This window comes from Hylobates moloch, unplaced genomic scaffold (genome assembly GCF_009828535.3).
Source record: "Hylobates moloch isolate HMO894 unplaced genomic scaffold, HMol_V3 SCAFFOLD_10, whole genome shotgun sequence".
Classification (NCBI taxonomy): domain Eukaryota; kingdom Metazoa; phylum Chordata; class Mammalia; order Primates; family Hylobatidae; genus Hylobates; species Hylobates moloch.
The window spans coordinates 10,846,092-10,869,302 of record NW_026652285.1 but is presented as its reverse complement, the minus strand read 5'-3'; positions in this window follow the sequence as shown (position 1 = coordinate 10,869,302).

Here is a 23,211-nt window from a genome sequence, read left to right as displayed (position 1 = left end):
GCCCAGATCCCAGAGACATGGTGCTTGTGATATGCAAACATCATGACTGTAAGATCCTAAGCCCATCTTCCCCGGAAAAGGCAAAGTTTCATTCGCAAGTTTGACACCCAGTGTTCTGGCTGTACTCCCATTGAAACCAGCATTTCCAAAGATGCATGGCATCAGCCCAGAAACCACCTGAATATTCATCAAAAGGAAAGATCTGCTGAGAGCCTTGTGCTGCATCAAAACATGGCAGAGAAATGGGAGGGGAACCAGATGCATGCAAAAAAGGCAAAACACAATAGGCAACCTTGCTTTATAACAATCTGCTCTCATGGGAACTAACTCATTCCTACAAGAAGTAACCCAGTCTAGCAAGAAAGACATTAATTCATCTTAATGATGTAATCACCCCTTAAAGGGACCACCTCCCAACACCATCACATTTGGGACCAAGCTTCAACGTGAGTTTTTATGAGGACATACTACATATATTCAAACCATAGCATGTACCAATATATTTGTTTCACAGTTGAACATAGGTAAGGCTCAGAGAAGCTTAGTGTCTCGTACAGAGTCACTCAGTAAGAAAGTGGCACCACTAGGGATTGGAGTTCATGCCTTCTGATTCCCTTTAGGGGTTCTCTGTAAAGACATCATGCTTTTTTTGTGCAGGGCTGAGCTGAATGAAGTCAGGCCAGTCATCAACAAGTCTTTAGGTCTTAGTTCAAAAAAGTCAGTCAGGGCTCAAGGCCCCTCAGTTTATCAGTATCCTCCTCTTGGAAGCAGAAGCGTGGCAGCTACTGGACCTGAAAGAGAGCAGGAGAGGTGAGTGGAGAGGAAGCCTCAACTTGATGCTGTTGAGCTCAGCTTTCCAGGTAACCGTCTAGCTGTTACCTGCATCCCTTGCCCTTGTGCAGCTAAACAGAGAAGAAGTAAAGATAGCCCCAGTTCTGTGTGGCAGAAGGCAAAATGAAGGGTTTGGGGCTGCAAGACAATATTCTAGCTTTCCAGAACAAGGCCTCCCAGCCACATTTCCAGACTTAGAGGAGAATGAGCAGCACAGGTGTAGTCAAAAGACTGTGGTTCTGAGAGATATCCCAGTTCAGGCCTTTCCTTTTGATAAATATGCAGGTGGCTTCTAGGCTGATGTCATGCATCTTTGGGGAAGCTGGTTTCAATGGGAGCACAGACAGGACACTGTGCATCAACTTTGTGAATAAAACTTTCCCTTTTCAGGGGAAGATGGACTTAGGATCCTGTAACCATGATGTCTGCATATCACAAGTACCATTGTCTCTGAGAGCTGGGCATATAATTATGGTAATCCTAACCTTCCAGCTCTGCCAGTCTGCGCTAATTCTTCATTCTCTCTTACCCTGATTCTGTGCTTGGGAACATGCAGTTGGAGTGCCAAGCCATTCTATAGCACTTGCTTCAGGAATGTAGAGAACCTGGAGAAGTCTCTTCTTGCCAGGGTAACACTTGACATTTCTCCAAGTTGCCAACTAGTGGGCTCAGGGGTCTCACATGAGGAAATGAGTATCCCTATCCAGATGTGCATGTGATTCTGCTGTACTAGCTCTTTCCACCTCCACTTCTCCATTTTAAATCTCACTCTAGGTGGAAGAAATGATAACTTTGTAACAAACAGATATGTTTCAGGAAGCAGGTGGCAAGAGGTCAGCATTGAGAGCTTCAACTTCTGCCTCTGAATCAGTGACTTGATTTTGAATGTGCAGCCCAAGTTTGCTGTAATTGACAAATTTGCAAGTGGCAGTGAATAAGAGCTGGAGCTCTGGAGAGAGACTATTTATTGATTCATATACTATCTGAGTGACCTAATGATTATACACTACAATTGAATACAACTTTGATGACCCCGAGCATGTTGTTTAATTAGATTTGGGGAGAATTAAATAATTTGTAAACTACACAGCACAGTAGGCCTCAACCTATGTGAGATTTTTTCTCACCCTTCTCTCTCTTGCCATCCCCACCTACGCACAAACTTTTTTACTTCTAATCCAGCGCTATATGTTTTTCTGTCTCTTTCCTTCTGTTCTTTGAACAAGGGTTTTTTTCTTGGGATACTCTGGACTGTGTTCCCTTGTATTTCCCCGTCCTCACGGGATATAGCAGTTGAGGGGCCTCTCTTTTTTTTTTTTTTTGAGACGGAGTCTCGCTCTGCCGCCCAGGCTGGAGTGCAGTGGCGCGATCTCGGCTCACTGCAAACTCCGCCTCCCAGATTCATGCCATTCTCCTGCCTCAGCCTCCCGAGTAGCTGGGACTACAGGCACCCACCACCACGCCCCGCTAATTTTTTGTATTTTTAGTAGAGACGGGGTTCCACCATGTTAGCCAGGATGGTCTCGATCTCCTGACCTTGTGATCCGCCCACCTCAGCCTCCCAAAGGAGGGGCCTCTCTTGGAGCAGGAGTGATTGGGCAGGGTCTCCAGCATGCCCACTATGATGTGTAGGTAATTTCAGGTTTCCACTTTTTCCTTGGTGTCCCTGAGAGATGCCCATTTGTATTTTCACAGAGTGCAAGAAGGCATTGGAAGTAATAGAATCTTCTAAAGTTTGGGCCAAGATGGCTTTCTTGTTAGCTATTTCAGGGACATTTTAAGTGGCTATTAACAAAATGTTGAATTATGGCTGCAAACTCCTGGGAGCTCAAGTGACATTCACATGAATCACAGGTGAGCTCTGTGCAGTCAAGGCTGCCACAATGGGCTGAGATTAAACAAACAGGGGCCGTTGTTCCCCCCAGAGCAATGAGGCAAGAACACCATTTCTTGGAGCCTATGATTTCAGGCAATGTGCCCCTTAGATGCAGAACACTGTTCCAGGCAGGACACATAGCTCATTGCTGCAGGGCAGACAGATGCTCTCTGGTTTGCAGAGAAGTGTATTTCAGTTTAATGTCTGCAAGAATTTACCAACACTCAGCGTGTGCAGGAATCTACCAGCCAATCTCCAGGGTTATGAGTTGCCCAGCACATGGATTTAACAAACATTTACTGATGTTCCCTATGTTCTAGACATTGTGCTAGGCTCAAGAGAAGTGGAAAATACCCAGTTTAGGCATTCAAGGAGCTCATGGTTTAGTGGGGAAGCTAAACAGTAAGTAAAAGATTACTTTACACGAAATAACCAAAGTCTGCCCAAGGTCCAGAGGTAACACGTGGTAGGCTCTGAAAATTTTCCAAAAGGAGATAATAGCTAAATTTTATTCTTTTTTTTAAAAGAATTGGAAACAATTTCAAACATATAGATGTTGCAAAACTAGTTTGAAGAATTCCTGTGTATCCCTCACCCAGAAGTTCAACAGTGGTCCACTAAGGTCCTCCATGGCTAAAGGAGTCCATCCAGGACCACTCCTCATGCCCAGTTGTCAAGGTTCCCCTTACTCTGTCTTCACTCTTATAATGTTTCTGTTTTACCTTGATTGTCATGTCCTTGATTTTTTTTTTAATAATTCAAGGCCAGTCATCTTGCACAATGATCTTCAATTTTGGTTTGTTCTATGTTTCCTCTTGAAGACATCAGATATGATCTTTTGGCTGGAATTTCACAAAACTGATGCAGAATTCTCATTGCAGCCTATCTGGAGACATGCAATATCTATTTGTCCTAATACTGATAGTGTTAACTTTTATCACTTGATGAAGGTGCGTCTTCTGGGGAGATACTTGGAGACTATGTAAAATTGCATTTCTTATTACTCTCTTACCCTCTGGTTTTATCATCCATTGATTTTTCTTGATTGAATTATTACAATGATCCTTGCCAAATGGTGGTTTTTGAATTCCATCATCCTTTCTACATTTATTAGGTGGTTTTCTGAAATACAGAAAAGCTTTCTCTTTTTTCTCTTTATTTATTTACATTGGTGTAGACTCATAGATTTCTATTTTATTCAATAGGTTATAGTCTGATAATATTGTTTATTTTGAAACTCAAATTTTCCCATATTTGGGAACCCCTTCCAGCTGACTTCGTGTGCTTTTGACATCTCCCTGTATTTTTTGAAAGTTTTTTTTCTTTCTTGTGCAGCTTGATGTTCAGGTTCATTTTCTTCTTTTCCTTCCTCAGCCCTTTAATCAGCCAGTTCCCTGACAAACCTTGGTTCATTTGAACAGGAAACGCTATTTAGAACCAAGATCTGAGTTGTAGGTATGCTCAGTACTACTAGGGTGTAGCTGCTTCCAGACCTTCTCAGTGGACAAAGCTAGGATATTTACATCTATATTTATACCTACATCTCAAACCAGGAATTTACACAGATGCCGCTTATTCCAGTCTAACACCACAGGGTTCATTCTGGCTTTTCCGCCTTCCATATTGGTCCCCCCTTTCTCTAGCAGTAGGAAACCTGTGTCGTGTTACCCTCAGGTTATTTACTTACACTCAATTCTCTTGAATGGCACCCGTCTTCCTATCCCACTGGGCTTCTGTTCTGCTTGGATGTCCTCGTCTCCTCCGCTCCAGTGCCCTCCTTGTGTGGGCTCTGGCTGCTACCAGCCTGCCTTTCATTCATATTCAAATTTCCCCAATTGTCCCCAGAACATGTTTACAGTTTTCTAACTTTTAAAATTCAAGACCCATTGAAGATACAATCAAGATTCACGTGTTGCATTTGGTTATTTTGTCTCTTTTAATGAAAAAGCTCACTCCCCCAATCCACATCACACATACAGTTTTAAAAATAGCTTTGTTGAAATGTAATTCTCATTCCATACAATTCACCCATAGAAAGTGTACAATTCAACAGTATTAAGTGCATTCAAAGCATTCTGAATTTTAGAATATTTTTATTACCTCAGAAAGAAACCCCATACCCATTATCAATCACCCTGCTTCCCCAATTTCCATCAATCCCACCCCTCTAGTTCTAGGTAATCATTAATCTATCTTCTGTCTCTATAGATTTTCCCATTCTGGACATTTTGTATAAATGCAGTCATGTAGTATGTGCCTTTTGTGATAGATTTCTTCCATTGAGTACAATGTTTTCAAGGTTTAATCATGTTTTAGAATGTGTTCATGTTTTTTTTCCTTTTATTATCATATGATATTCCACTCTATGGATACACCACATTTTATTTATGCATTCATCGTATACCACGTTTTATTTATCCATTCATCAGTTGATGGGCATTTGAGTCATTTCCATTTTTTGGCAATTATAAATAATGCTGCTATTCATATATTGTTAGGGGTTGACTTTTGGAAGAAGACAAACCAGTTTTCCTATACAATGATCCCACATATGAATCTATCTGTTTATTTCCATGTGGTATCACTTAATTTGCTCCTCCTTTCCCTGTATTTTTCATAAAGTAGAAGTTAGATTTAAAAACATGGTGAGATTCAGGTCCAAACTGAGAATTTCTTTCACTAGAGATGCTAGATCTTTCAATAGAGCTGCTAGTTTTTGATCATTTGGCTAAGATAATAACTGCTAGGTAGCTCCATTGCCTCATCTCCCATCTTCACATCATCTCCCATCATTTGTCAGATGACACTACAACAACTTTAAACATTCTGTTTGTGCTAAAATTTGAACCTGAATTAGTAATTTCATTACAGGTTTCAAAATAGTGATTTCCCAATTCTATCATTCTACATGTATCAGCTGACATTCTATTATAAGGAAGAACTTTCGCTCATCAACTGGGGATAAACTGCAGTTCTTCCTATGTAGGCAAGATAAATGCTTATTCCTATCCTTTAATTACTGATTTTCAGAGGATTGGGTTGTGTGATCATTGCCAAGCTGGACTTTGAGGGATGATTAATTCTCAGATGGACAAGGGATAAGGTATTCACTAGAGTTGAACAATGGCTAAAAGAATGATTGTGGGTGAAAGGAGAGAGCGAAGGTAGGTAGGACTCCACTCAGCCGTAGTCAAGGCAACTAGACTCCTTCTGGATCCCGTGATATCCCATAGTGGGACTCTTTATTGCTCAGATGTAGTTCTCTCACTAGTCCAGAGCCTGGGCAGGGCTGGAGCAGAGGTGTCAGGCACTAGGGTTGGTGGAGAAGGGCAGTGACAGCATTGACCACGTGGCATAAGGCAGCTCAGAAAGTGTCCAGTGTAAGGATCCTAATCATTTAGCCTGCCCCTTCTCATCTTCTGTCTTCCCTGGCACTTTTTCTTAATTGGCACTCAATACTTGTGCTTCCATGTGTGGATCTCCAGGAAATTCACGCAGCAGACCCTCCTCAGTGGGAGTGGAAGAGGTGGGGCAGCAAAGGAAAACTTCACTGTGGATTTCATTTAATTAAACTACCTGAATGAATGATGAAGGTAAAACATTTACTGAGCATTGGCTATGTGCCAGGCAATGTTTAAAGCACCGCATGTGTTTTAATGCATTGCATCCTCCCAGGGACGCAATCAGGGAGGTACTTTTACTCCTCTCATTCTGTATTGAGGACTGAGGTACAAAAGATGAAGGAAATTGACAAGGTCTCACAGCTCATGGTCTCGTGTACTCCCCTATTCTGCCTTTCTAGGTGGGGTGCATGAAGAAGAGCTTCTGCTCGGAGGAGTTAGTTTCATATTCTTCTGCTCCCAGCTTGTATTTCCCTGGATAATTAGATAGTTCAACAGCTCACTGGCTTTGACCCTAGAGGGTGGGACTTGTGGGTACAAAGGGGTCTAAATGTTTGGGTCCCCCACTAAATTCGTATTTTAAAATCTTAACCCCAAGCTGATGGTATTAGGAGGTAGGGCCTGTGGGAGGTGATTAGGTCATGGGGGTGAAGGCTTCATCGGTAAGATTAGTGTCCTTATAAAGAGGTCCTAGACAGACCCACCCCTCCTTCCACCACATGAGGACACAGCTAGAAGGCACCATCTAGGAATCAGGAAATGAGCCTTCACCAGACACTGAATCTGCCAGCACTTTGAGCTTGGACTTCCCAGCCTCTAGAACTGTGAGAAATAAATCTGTTGTTTGTAAGCTACCCAATTTATAGTGTTCTATTATAGCTGCCTGAACAGACTAAGACAAAAGTGATGTGGAGTGGAGCTTACAGAGGGGAGAAACACCCAATGGACACAAAAAAGACTGTGCCCAGGAGCCCTCCGCCTGATGGTCCACGAATGAGATGTTTCCTCCACACAACCTGCTCTCTGCCTTGCCTCCACAGGAGCACTAATTATCTCGCATGCTAACAAACCTAGAGAATTCACATGAAATGTGGATAGTGATGATTTCAGTTGATGGATTTAAAGCTACCTTCCTGGGAAAATATAATTCAGTCTGTTTGCTGGGAAAGCATCTTGGAATCAAATAGCACATATTGGCTAAAGTCTCAATTGTGGAGGATCAATCACATATCTACCATGTGCAGTTAATTCAACCTGATGTCCACTTATTCATTCATTTTGTCTGTTTTGTCCAGGATGGATATGGCATGTCCCCTGCTCTCAGTGGAATCTCATATTTTTAGAAGGTTACAGATATACAAATAATTAGAACTGTCATGAAAGAATTATCTATACTGTGCATGGCAGGGGAAGCTAGTGCAGAGGGAGTGAGAGTGATTTATTCCTTCTGGAAGGATTGGAAAGACTTCATGGGAAAGGTAGCATTTTAGCTCTGCCCTCAAAAGGAGTAGAATATAACAAGTGAAAAGAGCAGGTGAGGATCTTCCAGGGCCAGGGAAATGTGCCAATGAAGTTACAAGACAGGTGGGCCCAGAGTATGCAAGATATGGGCTTGGGAGACAACGCTGAATGGGCAGGCCAGAGACAGGCTGTGAGGGACCCCTCTATGTTTGTCTGTGCTGATGAAAAAAGCCAAACTCTCCAAAATATTTGAAGAGGTTTATTCTGAGCCAAATATGAGTGGCCATGGCTCATGACACAGTCTCAGGAGGTCTTGAGAACATGTACCCAGGGTGGTTGAGGTACTGCCTGGTTTTATACATTTTAGGGAGACAGAAGTTACAGGCAAAGACATAAATCAATAATGTAAGTAACACATTGGTCCAGCCCAGAAAGATGGGACATCTCAAAAGGAAGGGGGCCTTCCAAGTCATGATTGGATTCATAGATTTTCTGATTGGCAATTGGTTGAAAGAATTAAGCTTTGCCTCAAGAGTTGAAGTCAGCGTAAGGAAATCGTTGAATTAAGTAAGTAGGGTTGTGGAAGCCAAGGTTCTTGTTATGTAGATGAAGACTCTAGGTAAGAGGCTTCAGAGATAATGGACAGTAAATGTCTCTTAAAAGGTGTCAGACTCTTAGCAAAATCTCTCCTGGATCAAAAAGATACCTGGAAGGGGAAAGGGATTCTCTACAGAATGCAAATTTTCCCCATAAGAGATGGCTTTGCAGGGCCATTTCAAAATATGTCAAAGAAAATGTATTTTGGGATAAAATACTGAGATTTCCTTCAGGGCCTGCTGTCATGTGATGTTACATCAGAGTCAAGTTGGAGTTTAGTATGTTATTGCTACAAAGAGTCTGCTTTGTCAGTCTTAAAATCTTTGTTTTAATGTTAATGCTGGTCAGCTGTGCCTAGACTCCAAAGGAGGAGGGTATAACTAGGTTTGTCTGACTCCTGCCCTGTGATGACAGCCTGAACTAGTTTTTCAGGTTTCTCCGGGATCCTCTTGGCCAAGAGGGCTCCATTCAGTTGGTGGGGGTGCTTATAATTGTTTTTTGATTGACATAGGCAATAGGGAGCTATTGAGCATCTCAATGACATGATCACATTATTATTATTTTTTTTTAGAACAATGATTGGCAGCATCCTGGTTGAGGATGGTTTAGCTATGAAAGATATTATAAAGGAATGGCTTCTGTTTGATTGTTTTACTATTAATATTATTGTCATTATTTAAAAAACGCGTCCTGCCTTTGGTGGGTATTACACCTTTTAATCATATATTTGTGGAGTGCAAGTCCTTGATGTGAATTACTGACTGTAGACTATAAACAATATTTCAGGTGGTGGAAAACTTCATCATCCTGTGCTGAAAGAATTAATCAAGGTGTAAAGGGAAGATTTAAGTCTATGATTCTCAACCTTGGCTGCACATTGGAATCACCTGGGGAGCTGTAAAAAAATACAGATGTCTGAGTCTCACCACAGAGAAGTCTGGGTTGATGTCCAGGCATCAGGCCTTTAAAAGCTTACCAGGTAATTTTAATGCCCAGTCAAGATTGAAAACTGCTAGCAAGAAAACCAGCAGTCTGGAGAGTTGGAAGCCAAACCTAGTGCTGGGTTTGCTGACTGGTCTTCTCCTACAGAGATGCTAGCCCTAGACTTGGTCCTCAGCCACTTTCTATCTCTAGCTCATCTTCTGTGCCATGTTCCTGCTTTCAGTGATTCAGCTGCCTGTAAGCAGGCCTGTTTGGGACTGCTTGGTCACAGTTGGAAGACAAGTGCAATTTTTGGCGTAGGCTGACCAGGCCATCGCTGGCTGGGCTTTGCTGGCCAGAACTCAGAGAAGTTGTGAAGTTCTGTTTTGGAATTACTAATTAAGGGCTTTCCAACTTATCTAGCAGAAAGAGCCTCCACTTCTAGCAAAGCATTCCATTTGGCTTTGGAGTTCTGACAAGCCTGTCTGTGGGGTCTCAAATGTCACTCTACAGTCACCAGTCTTTCAGTAATGACCTGTGGTTGGCTATAGCTGTTCAGGAAATTAGAATTCCAAAGTTCAAGGCATTACTATTATTATATTTTTGGCAGAGTGAGGGGTATGAACTGAAGGGGCCCAAGGAGGTACTGCCTAGGTATGGGTGGGTGAAGGTTGGGGATGGTCCCAGGATTCAGAGTAAGGAGTGCAGTTTGACTGTGAGCTCCCTCTCCTAGAAATGACTGGCTGCATGTCTGTCTACGAGAGTGGTCATAAGCAGAGGGTTTCCTTCCTGAGGTCAGACCTGATTAATCTTGGGATTGGCGCAAATAGAAACAGCTTCTGGAATATGTGGTGCAAACTGGCATTGAGAAAGTAATCACATAACTTGTTGACCTAGAACTTCTCCATGTCTCATCACTGGACTCAGGGCAAAGTCTCCCTTCTAGGTTTCTCTGGCACTTGTGGCCTGGGCTTTGCTGGTGCTTCCAGCCTCATCTCTACCATGGCTGCACTCCTATTCCTCTTCCTCCCATTCTCTCCTTCCCCCATTGTGCGTTTACTCTGTGCCAGGGACTTGACCTGGATTATTTCTCTTGGGGACAGGCATGGATTATCTAACTTGCCTGGATGGACTTGGTTAGAGGTGACTGTCTAGCTCTGGTGAGAGGACAATGTGGCCCCTTTCTGGGGACTTTGGGGCATTTAACAAGACCATTAGTACTTAAAGATGGATGTTGTGCCTGAGGGTGATAGGGCGGTCACAGAGAGAAGTGACCATTTACAACATTTCAAATGCAATTAAATCATTGTTCACCCCCAAACCTCTGATGCCAACTACAACATGACTCTAGAAGGCTTCACAGCATTTCCTGTTGGGGCATTTCAGACCTGAAGGGGGCATTTACCATTACAGATATAAAGAAGGGATGCTGGCTTCTGAATTAGAGAATCAGTACCTGGAAGCTGACTGTAGCACTCATCAGCTATGTGAACTTGGTAAGTATTTCTCAGAATTAGTTTCCTTCTCTCAGGGTTTTTCAGTCTTGGAACTAGTGACAATTTGGGCCACAGGATTCTTTGTGATGGGAGCTGGACAAACTGTAGTGTCCTGTGCATTACACTATGCTTAGCAGCATCCCTGGCCGGAAATGCTCTTCCCACACCCCTCACCCTGCAAAGCTCCAGACATTACCCAGTATCTCCTGAGGGGCAAAACTGTCCTCAGTTGAGAACCACGGGTTTACCTGTAAATTGGGATGTAAAACCCCTATGTCACTTAGTTGATCTTAGATGTAAATAAATGTGATTTGCAGGAGAAATCACTTTGCATACAGCAGGTGGCCCTTAGCAGACACAGTGAGGCTCAGGGAAGCTGTGGGTTTCCTTGGCTGCCTCACAAGAATGTTTCACCTGCTGGTGCCAGGCCCTATGAAGGCTCCTCAAGCCAGGTGAGTACCAGGCTCATTGGCATCACTGGTGCCCTGGCCTGTGGCCATGCGTGTGAATGTCAGCCTCCTGGGCTTCTGTCCCACAGCTCAGAGCCAGGGCTGCTCTTGGGAGCATGCACTGATGTTCTGTAGCCAGCTCAACAGAGACAGGCTGCCCCTGGGCCAATTCCAGAGCATGAGGGATTCCCAGGGGTGTAGCTTCTCCCAGCACCTTTTTTAGGTGAGAGGAAAGAACCATTTACCGAGCATTGCCATGGCTCTGACCCCCACCCACCCAGGGACACTATCCCTTTCCCCTACACCACAAAAATAAAAGTAGAAAATAACCAAGAAAAAGACCTTGAAGGCAAAGAAATCTGAGTTCATACCCTTTCATTGCTTCTAAAATGGGAAATCAATCATATGTATTTATAACATATCATACATCTATTTATCAATCCCAGAGTTAATATGAACATTTAATTAAATCAGATAATTGATGCCTAGCACTGAGTCTGGCTAACAGTAAGTAATAAATACTTGTAGTTCTCTTCTGCCTTTACATATATCATCTCAGTTCCCTCTCACAATGAAAGAGGGAGATGTGGTATTAAATTGGGGTGACCCCATACAGGCCACGATGGGTTAGATTGGGGCCTAGGTCCCTCTGTGGAGGAGACTGTGCTTCTAGGGAGCCCTACCCTCACTGTCTACAGAGGTCAGCTGAGCACAGGCTTCCAGGATGGGTGGTTGCAGTATGGCCTGATTTTACCTGAGCCTTCACAGCTTATAAAGAGCACTTACGCACACACTTAACTGCCAACAGCCCACAGTGGTAGGGAAGGCAGTTGTTATTCCTACTTTGCAGGCTAGTGAGAGGTGAAGCCAGCTGGACTTCGTGGGTCGAGTGAGGACTTGCAGAACTTTTCTGTCTTACAAAAGGATTGTAAAATGCACCAATCAGTGCTCTGTAAAACGCACCAATCAGTGCTCTGTAAAATGCACCAATCAGCACTCTGTAAAATGCACCAATCAGTGCTCTGTAAAACGCACCAATCAGCAGGATCCTAAAAGTAGCCAGTTGCAGGGAGGATTGAAAAAAGAAAGACCCTTGAAGATACTCTGATAGGACAAAAACAGAACATGGGCAGAGACAAATAAGGGAATAAAAGCTGGCCTCCACCCCGACCCCACTCCACCCCCAGCCAGCAGCCGCAACTCGTCTCCGTGTCGTTCCACGCTGTGGAAGCTTTGTTGTTTTGCTCTTCACAATAAATCTTGCTGCTGCTCACTCTTTGGGTCCGTGCAACCTTTAAGAGCTGTAACACTCACCACAAAGGTCTGCGGCTTCATGCTTGAAGTCAGCCACACCACGAACCTACCGGGAGGAACCAACTCCGGACACACTAGGAGATTCAGACTCAAGGAAGTTAAAGCACTTTTCTGAAGCCATACTCTGGTAAGTGGCAAAGTTGAGATCCCAGCTGAGGTTAGCCAGGCTTTACATTCTTATGTCCCCTGCAGAGGCGTTATGATCCTCCTGCAGAAAGCCCAGAGATCAAACTTATAGGGCATAAGAGATGGTGCCTCAAATTCCAGGACAGCACTTAACAATTGTCACAAGTTTCCAAAATGCCCCCGTCCCACTGCCCCAAGAGAGACCAGAGTTCCTAAATGTCCCTCAGAGAAGAATGGAGAAGTTAGACCCAAGGTAATTCGTCAATGGGCCAGCACTCAGGCTGTCACACGCTCGGATCCAGATTCTCAGACCTTTCAGGGCCTGTTGTTTACCTGGTCCCATTTGGTCAGGGGGCCTCGGCAATGGCCCCTGCCCAGCAGACCCTGGGTCTCAGTGGGATTAAAGGAAAGGCACGCAGAGCCACAGACTGAAATATTTCTCCTTTGTTTTTGTGGTAGAGTGTGAAATATCTCTAGAGCATTTGTGGATAGGGTTTAGGCTCAGGAAGATGCCCCTGCTGTCAGCAGACCACAGGCTGGCTTCCACCCAGGGATGGTGGGGTGCCCAAGCAGGGCTGAGTCAGTGCTGGCTTTTCTCAGGTCCTGGCAGGTGACAGCTCAGCCCTGGAGCCTCTGTGGCTGAGCTGGGGGCAGAAACCTTTATGTGGCTATTTATAGGTCCTGATGGCCAAAGGAAGGGAGCTATCCTGATGCCAAAATGACTCCTCTGGGGCCTGGGCAGTGGAACTTGGGGGGCTGGCAGTTTATTTAGGGAAAACAATGGCCGACTCAGAATGGTTATTTCTAATTGATTCCTCCCCAGCTCCTCTTCTCTTCCATCCGCATTATTCCCATGACCAAATGGTCCTGTCTGAAACACAGCTCTCAGTATGTCACTACTTTGCCCCAGTCCATCAATGGCTCTCTATTGCCTTGCCAATCTGCATTTCGAGGTTCAGTTTCCAATTCTTCATGGTGCAAAGCCTAACTCTGCCGTAATATACAATTCACTCTTTCCTGAAGGCTTTCTTTCCCCGCTGACCCCTCAGCTTTGTTCCTACTATTCATTCTCAGAATTCATCCTTCTTCTCTTCCTTAGCATTGGTTTGTCGAAATTCTGCCCATCTGCTAATGTCTAGCTCCAATGCAGCTTTTTCCGCGAAGGCTTTCTCGATCTCTCCCTACTCCCTGTACTCATTCCTTAAATACTTGTTCTCCCTTCATTGAATAAATGCCTTGGTGCTTTTTACCTGTCTAAGGGCAGGCATCAGAGTGGCCTTATAATACTTTCATTTATAAACTTCCCTTCCCCTGAAACCCATCTTTTCATTTCAAAACGCATTTGTTGAGCATCTGCTCTCTTCTAGGCAGTTGCTAAGGGATGCACTAGTTATGCAAACATGGGTAATGCAGGGCCCAGCCCTTGGGGAGCTTGCTGCCCAGATGGGAAAACGCATCCTAACGATTCATTATGGTGTGAGAAGCATCATGGAAGGGAATTCCAGAGTTTGGAAGAGGAAATGCTTTATTCTGTTTGAGGAAAGGTGTGGGCGTTGAAGCTTCTAAGACCAAAGACGTCTTTGTCTTTCAACAGGGACTATATCTTTCTTGTCTCTTTCCTTCTGTGTCCAGACAACACCTGGGACATAGATGATGTCCAGTAAATGTGTATTGCACTGGGACTAGTTAGATATAGGTTCTCTGTTCTCCAGGCTCCTTTGAGCCCTTGCCCCATATCCCCATTTATATGGATTCAAAGTCATAACTGTTGCATCTCCTCGTAAACCATGAGCCCCTGGAAAGCAGTGGTTGAATCTGATTCATTGCATTATCTTTGGAGCCTGCACAGGGTAAGGGTTTAAGGAGCTTTGCTGGGTGAAGTCATGGGTGGCAGTGACTGCCTCTAATGATCTCACCTTGAAAAGTGTGTGAGAGGCTCAGTCAGAGCATTCTGTCTTTCTTCATGTCTCTAATTTAGTCCTTTCATGATGTGCAAATGAATATTAACTCCTAAACCCCACAGATAGCCCGAAGAGTGCAGAGCAATAGCCTTAAAGTAAATGACAAGGTGCAAGTTTCCATGGTGACTTTATTGTCCTCTAATTGGACTCACCTGGCTGTTGGATGACAGTACTTCCTGCTCCACTGGGCCAGCTCCTTGCTGGTTCAGGCGCATCCCTCCCAGCTCAGTGGACCCCCTTGAGAGGCAGGACACGGTATGTCTGGAGGGTGACAATAGCTTTAGCCTTTGTTCTGTACTTGGTTCATTGATAATAGGATGCCCCGTCTTCTAGATTTTAAGGAAGCTTTGATCTGGGGATCCAAGAAGATTGGAAGCAGCTACTAGTATGCCCTGTTTTAGGTACTCCATTATAAAAGTCTTCTGTAGACAAAGAAGCTTGAGAAAGATCTTGGTGATTCAGAACTACTTAGATTTCCTCAGGGCAGGACTTCTCATCCATCACCTTTGCTGTGGTTGACAGGTACTGTGAGTCTCCACGAGGGGGTACTATATGCAGTGATGTTCATTCTTAGCCAAGAACATTTAACACTCTAGAGAATAATTTTGGGAATTATTAGTTCCAGGTATAACATGGGACATGGCCGTTTAAGAGTGTGGAAGAGGTTCCTACCCTGTGATATGTGTGTGTATATCAAATGCGGTCATGTCCTACCAGGATTCCCAAAGTTGATTCTGACAGACAGTAATTCCCCAGAATTCTTATATTTTACAGGAAAAGAAATTGTATTCCAAGGCTTGTTATGCTGTACAAGTGGAGAGTTTGGCCTCGGAGTGAGGCAGAGCGGGGCTTGGATGCTGGTTCCACCATATAAAGTCATCTCTGCCAGTTTCCACACCTGTACGTGGGGTGATCCTAGTCCCCACCTCATTAGGCTGTTGTGAGGATTAAATGGGATAAAGGACATCACATGCTAAGCATAGTGCTTGACGTGTAATAGGTGTTTAATAGATGTAAGCTATTAAAAACTAGATTCATACATTTTTTATTCTCATAGTTCATGAGCCCGTGCACTCGAGGGTAGGGGGTCAGGCATCACTCTGCACACTGATCTTTAGAGTGTTCTCTTCCTTCGGGGTATTCATGTTCACTCCGCTGTGGAGCCCAGGAGTTCTCAATATAAGAAACCACTTGGTTTCGTTTTTTTTTTTTTTTTTTTTTTTTGAGACCGAGTCTTGCTCTGTCGCCCAGGCTGGAGTACAGTGGCGCAATCTCGGCTCACTGCAAGCTCTGCCTCCCGGGCTCACGCCATTCTCCTGCCTCAGCCTCTCCGAGTAGCTGGGACTACAAGCGCCCGCCACCACGCCCGGCTGATTTTTTGTATTTTTAGTAGAGACGGGGTTTCACCGTGGTCTCTTTCTCCTGACCTCGTGATCCGCCCGCCTCGGCCTCCCAAAGTGCTGGGATTACAAGCGTGAGCCACCGCGCCCAGCCAAGAAACCACTTGTTGATATGAAAAATAACTAGCCGAAACCCCAACCACAGGTGGATTAAGTCAGAATTTCTGATGGTGGGGCTGGGGCATCTGGCAATTTTTGAAGCTCCCCAGGAGGCTCTGATGTGTAGCTGGAGCTGAGCTAGACCGAGACTACCCCCTCTGCTGACACAACCTCATTCTTCCTCCAGCCCCAAACTTTCTGTAGAAAAGCGGAAAAAAGCCAATGCTGACTATTTTGCATGTAGTAGCAGGGCATCAAGAAATGCTTCATTTAAAGAGAGTGCTGGAGGCAGTAACAATAATAACTTGCTTATTTAGCACACAGTTCTAGTGCTAGAACTACTTCCATAAATGTGGGGTAGGCAGAGCAGGGACTTTTTCCCTTCTCCACTTAAAGGATGAGGAAACTGAGGCTCTTGGAAGTTAAGTGACATCCCTCAGGTCATGCAGTGACATAAACAGGCCCCTCCTCCTCTGCTATCACATTGAATAAGGGTGGTTTGCAGGGGAAAGTGAACCACACTGCAGCGGGTGGCCCAAGGCAGGCACAATGGGACCAGGGAGGCTCTGGTTCCCTTGATCCATTAAAGAACAGCTTCACCTGCTTTGCCAGGTCCTATGAGGCTCCTTACACCTGGGGTCTCTGGGAATTCCGTGAGCTGAACTTCTCAATAGGGACACGGTGTGGCAGAGTGGAATCCCACGGGCCACTTTGATAAGACTACTTTGCCTCCCTCTACCCAATAAACCCTCACAGCTTCTGATGTGTTAGTTATTCACACCCATGACCTGGGCCTTTTACTCCCCATTTGATTCGCTTCTTCTCATTCTCTGTCTCCTTCTTTTTTTCATTCTCCTTTTCTCAAACATTTATTAAGATTGTACAAGGTGTTAGACACCCGTGGGATGTGATATCATCATCATTATGTATTTGTGGCTGTCAGTGTGCTCTACTTGCCTCTCTGAGATTCAGGGAGGTTGAGTAACTTCCCCACAGTCACACAGCTAGAATAAGGTAGAGCTCACACATGGATCTAGCAGGCCCAGTCTCCTTTGCCCAAGGCCTGGGATGCTTAGCACAGAGAAGGCCAGGTTGGCTCTGGGCCACTGTCAGTCCAGGGATCCCTGAATTTGCTCTTTGTACAGCCTCCTCTTATCGTGTTCTTTTCCTTGCATGGGACAGTTTCTTGTATTCTTGAATTCAGCCCTCCCTTCTTGTGGAGGGCTCAGGTGGCATCGGACTCCTCCCTGGAGCTGTTGCATTCATCCTGCTGCAGGAAGAGCAGGGGAGCTGAAGCCCCCAGCTGCCCCACTGAGGGAGAGAGAGTGTGTCCAGGCTGAGAAGAGGGGTCCCTGCACTCCATGCCTTCCCTCTCGATTCTGCTACCTATATGTAGAGAAAAGTTAATTGCTGCATGACTGGTTTGGAAATGGGAAGAGGTTGATGGTCTGGGAAGACAAAGGGGATGCATCCACAACTAAACTGAAACTCTGACTGTGGGGGCCACATTGTCTGGAGCCTGGTGTTTTATGGATTCAGAACAAATTCTAGAATGTCAGAGATGGAGGGGAAACCCAAGACCATCTTGTTTTTTGCTTTATAGACTTCAGAATGAAGCTAAGGAGACATCAGCAATCATGAGAGTTAGAGACAGACTGGGCAAGGCAGGGAGGCAGGGAGATGCAGAGGCAGACCCAGATCTTGTGATAGAAAGTCCTCATTTCTAGTTTGAAAAGCCCCGATGCTCATACTGCCTCCTTTGCCCCCCTGGCCTTTCACACAGAAACCTTACTCATGACGAAAAACAAACCCTCTCTTACTGAAGCTGATTTGAGTTGTGTGACTGTTACCTGCAGCTGAGGATTCTGCCGAATGCAAACCCTTACTGGGAGCCTACAGGCAGACTGCTTCATTGCTTCTCCATGGGCCCTCCCACCTTAATTTCTTAGACATCCTTCAAGGGCACCCCTCTGTCTTGAGTTGGAGGGTGGAATAATCTGGGAAGGGGCTTGTGCTCCCTGACAGGGATGTGTATTTTCCAGGGACGTGCCCGGGCTACTCAACACGTGGTTCACGCACTAGCAGCATCAGTGTCACCGGGAAGCTGGGTAGAAATGCAGAGCCTCAGGCCCCGCTCAGCTCTGCAGAAACGGAATCTGCAGCTTAACAAGGTCTCCACTAAATTGTGAGAAGACTGTGTGGTCCCATTCACCTCCATCCCGTGCCTGTGCCTGCCTTGCCTCTTCGTTCAGAGTCAGAGAACCTCATCTGTGCTCTAAGGAGCAGGCTGGTGGTGCTGCTGACCAAGAGTTGGTGGCTCTATCCTGACAGTGGGTGAGAGGTAATGGATCAGCCAACTCCCTAGGGAGGCTGAGAGAGAAGCAGAGAAGAGGGAACATCTCTCAGTGTTCTCCCTGATGTTGCCGTATAGGACTGAGGTCCTGGGCATGTTCAGAGGGCTGAGGCTAAACAGCCCCATGCAGGAAAGGCAGGCTGGTGGAGTCTGGGAGAAGCAGGCATAGATGTCACCTCTGGGGTGCTTTATTCATTCTGTACTTTCCTTCACCACCCCAGGCTGTGGGATAATGAGGCTTGGCTGCTTGATTTTGAGTATGAGGCAGTGGAGTGGGCTAAAAACTGTCACAGATGATGCCTAAATCTCACTGGTGTAGCCTTTAGTTACAATAAACTTCCTTTCTGCTTACATCACAATCCAATCAAGGCTTTGACAGGCAGTCCTCCTCATGACAGCTCAGAGCCAAGCATCTTCCTGTATAATGGCTCTGTCTTCCCCTGGAGCCTTGAGTCCTCCACTGGGTCCTCTATGTCTTGCCATGAGATGAGGGGAGGAGACACACCAGCTCTTGAATGTGCCCACCCAAGGTAACCCACTTTACTTGCATTCACTCTTCATTGAGCAGAAAGCTTAGTCCACAGTCCCACTCCGCTCCAGTGGAGGCTGTGACATGTGGGATAGCCACGTGACCAAGGGGAGTGACGTGGATGGGCATGGCCTCCTGTGTTCCACAGTTACCTCCCTGCCCTCTGGCTGCTCTCTGGAGCTCAGGATTTGGTATCTGAGCTCGTACCTGGATCCTCAGCTTCAGAAGCTCCAGCTCACCCGCAACCCATGTCTTGGTGGCTGTAGTATTGTGGAGACATCTAGGCATGAGAACACAATCCCACCACCTACTACTTGTGGGGCTGTGAGCAATTTGTATAATCATGTTACACCTCAACTTCCTCCTTTATAAGATAGGAATCATTCCTACAGATCAGCTTACTCATTTATTAAAACACACTGAGAGGATCTGAAGTGCTCCAGCCCAGAGATGGTAGCCACAGAGATCCCATGGGATAGTCTGGCACTGTCATTTGGGCATCGTTTCAGTCTCTTACCTTCCGAGACTGGTTCTCTGGTCTCCTGGAGATTCCATGAACTACCTAACATCCTCTAACAAATTACTTTTCTGATGACACTGGCTAGAGTGGGTTCTGTGGAATTGGTGCTGTCCCCAAGACTGCATTAAGACCTTCAGTTGTCTTCTGATCAAGATTATGATGTTTCATCATCTGCACCCACGTTAATTAGAAATAAAAACAATATAAACCACACACACATGTGCACATGTATACACATTGTATGCCAGGACCTGTGCTGGGTGCCTGGGATAAACTAATGACAAGGCCTGGCCATTCAGCGGACGCTGGCCTGTGAAGCGGGGGCAGACACTGGGCATACAGTGCTGTTGTGTGTCAGTGGCACTGTGGTGTGGGCATGCAAGTCTCAATGGGGACACGGAGGAAGAAGAACATGAGTCTGTCCTGGGGTATAGGTAAGGCTTTGTGGAGGAGGTGTCTCTGGAAGGGAAGGGACGATGTTTTTCCAGAATAGGGAAGGAAAGGCACTATAGGCAGAGATGACATACATAGAAGTCCTGATGTGTGGGTGAACAGGACATTTCCTGTAAACTATGACATGGGCAACACTGAGGATTTTTATGGACTACATGTTGGTGATCCCCCAAAATTTGTATCTTGAAAGCCTAATCCCCAATATGATGATATAAGGAGGTGTGGCCTTTGGGAGATAGTTAGGCTTAGATGAGTTAATGAGTGTGGCGACCCCATGATGGCATTAGTGTCATTACAGGAAGAGGGGCTAGAGATCTCTCTCTCCATGATGTGAGAATGTCACAAGAAAGCAGCCACGTATAAACTGGGAAGGGGGCCGCCAAGAAGAGCCTGACCATGCTGGCATCCTGCTCTTGGACTTCCAGCCTTGGAAGTGTGAGAAATAAATGTGTTTTTGTTGTTGTTGTTGTTTGTTTATTTTTCCTTAAGCCACCTAGTCTGCAGTATTCTGTTACAGAAACCAGAACTGACTGTAAGTGGGATGATAACTGAAGCTGAACAGGCAAACCCATCAGATTAAGGGGCTCTTTTGCTGCAAAGTTAAGAAGTCTGAGCCATAAATAAGGAAGTGGTATCACCGTATGTGTGTTTTAGAGTGATCTCCCTAGCAGTACTAAGATGTATGGATTGGAGTGGTTATTTTGTAGTATTTTGAATTTTTAAAATGCTATTGTGTAGATCAGTGGCACTTCGGTGTGTGAAGCAGCCTTTAAACTGCCTAGAAAGTATATTAAATATGATAGTAATAGCAAGTGATGTCACCCATTACAGTTTTACAAGGTTCCAGGCACTGTGCTAAGTGCTTTCCTGTATTCTTTCTGTTACATAATCTCTGTGCCTCGACCTTCTTGTCTGTAAAATGGTGAGAAAAATAATACCAATGTCACCCAGTTGTTTTGAAGATTATATAACTTAATATTTTTATTTATGTATTCATTTTTGAGGCAGGATTTCACTTCTGTCACCCAGGCTGGAGGGCAGTGGCATGATCTTGGCTCATGCAACCTCCACCTCTGAGGCTTAAGTGATTCTCCTGTGTCAGCCTCTCGAGTAACTGAGACTACAGATGCACGCCACTGCACCCAGCTAATTTTTGTATTTTCGTAGCGATGGGGTTTCCCCATGTTGCCCAGGCTAGTCTTGAACTCCTGATCTCAAGTGATCTGCCCACCTCAGCTTCCCAAACTGCCGGGATTACAGGTATAAGCCAGCACACCCAGCCTGTAGCTTACTATTTTTAAAAAGCTTCAAATGATCCCTAGCCCAGGTCAAGCCTTCAGTAAAGGTTGCTTTTGGTTACAATGATCCTAAGAAGTAGGAGACCATTGTTCTATTTCATAGACGGAAAAGCTGAGACTTGCAAGACCACTCAGGTTGTAGGTGATAGCTGCTGGATTTGGACCTAGACTATCTGGTTGTAGACTCCAGGCTCTTAGCCAATACACCACCTATGCAGTCATCGTCGCTGTCATGGTGACTCAGAGGTGGAAAGCAAGAGGTAGGTGCCTGTACAAGGTGACTCCCAGGGTACCCCCACTGCTGAGCAAGAGGTACCTGCCAGGAGCTGGCTGCCATTCCCTAGAAGTCTGGCCCCTCTCCCTCCCTGGTAGTCTACAAAGGGAGGGCAGGAGGTGATAGGGAAGCAGGAAATGGCATTGCAATGGAGCCGAAGCCTTCCTCCTGACCGGGTTGGGTGGGTTCCTGCGGGGTTTCTGGGTAATGGTGCCAGCTCTGCTTGATCTCAGCAGCTTCATCTCATTGCCTGCCTAGAATCCAGGCAAAGATGAATCCTCTCCCTAGTTCCAGGGCCAGCAGGGAGAATCTTAATAGACCAGATTGTCTGCCCAGAGCTTGTTATCACCCTTGGAGAGGGCCATGTTCTAGGGGATTCTACCTTCTCCTCATAGGCTGGGCAAGACTTGTCTTCTGACAACTTGGAGCAATTGGAACCCTAGATGCCCACAGAGCTGTTGACTGGGAATGAGTGGTGGAGCCTGGTTCCATGAATTTTTGATGGACTTCCCTACTGAAGATATTAGTGTGCCCTTTACTAAGGTGGATAATTGAAATTCAGATTTGGATATTCTGTTACTTGACGATATTCTTTATGAGGCTGCTTTGTGTTTCCCAGTGACTTGGTTGCAGCTTTAAGTGACTCCATTATGGAGAAAGATATTGATTTGTCAGGGTGGTGTCAGGAGCGCTGCTCTGATGAAAATTGATTTCTCTCTCCCTGAGCAGCTTGTGTTTTTAATTCGTCTTTGCCTCCAACAAGGTGTGGGGTGGGTGTGAGTGGGGGGAGGGTGCCTCCCCTGCCTGGGCTCCATTCACCACTACACCCTGTAAACAAAGCTTGGGATACAGCACTGGCTGTGGTTTTATGCTCTGCTCTGAGAAGATAAAATAGCTCCTCATTTGCCCCTGCTAGTGTTTATAACGTTTGTGTTCATTCTTCTTCTCCCCTGACACAGACACGTGTAGCTGGGTGTGACGGATGAGGACCATAGGAGAAAGACTCGCTCTCTCTAGATGAGAAACAAGTCAATATTGAAGTGGCAAGTGGAACTGGGGAGGCCTGCATTTGCATTCCGATGAACCACAGGGAATAACTTTTAATTGCGAGACTTTGACATCCATTGGCTCATTCCTTCATTCATTCTGGTAGTGTGGTGGAGTCAGCTGCCTGGGCTGACCCTCCCTCCCTTGTGCCCCTTCTGCCACTTTCTATCTGGGTGTGCTGAGCACTTGTTTAATCTCATTGAGACTCAGCCTCCTTGGGAATACCAGGAAAATAATGATGCTTGACTGATAGGGTGGGTGGGAAGAGGAAATGAAATGATGCAAGCAAGTCCTTAGCACATTGGCTGGCCCCAAATAATACAAGTAAGTATTAAAAGGCAATAAGTAAAATAAATATAACAGACGAAATAAATAAAAGAAGATAACAATCATTTGTTGGGCACCTGCTCTGTGCCCATATGGGCTTTGGTCATACAGCGATGGCTCCCTGCAACAAAGGAACTGAGTGCCCTGGTAGAAATGTACTGTGGCCTAGGGCACCCCTCTAAAAGTACGGAGAAGGGCATCATATGAGGGAGAAGGTTCAGAGAAGACTCCTGAAGGAGGTGATAACTGAACTAATTCTGAAGAAAGTAAATGTTCATTATGTGAACAAGAGAAGCAAGGTAGAAGATGATAATACGTGAAGTTCCTTAGATGAATGTCATCATTTGATGTTGGAGTATATTAGTAGGCTTAGAGCAAAGGGTGCATGGGAATGTAGGGGCAGGAGGTGATCTAGGGTGATGGTTGCAGCCTTCATCATGAAGTATCTTGAGCTTAGACTCCTTGGTCAATGTCCTGA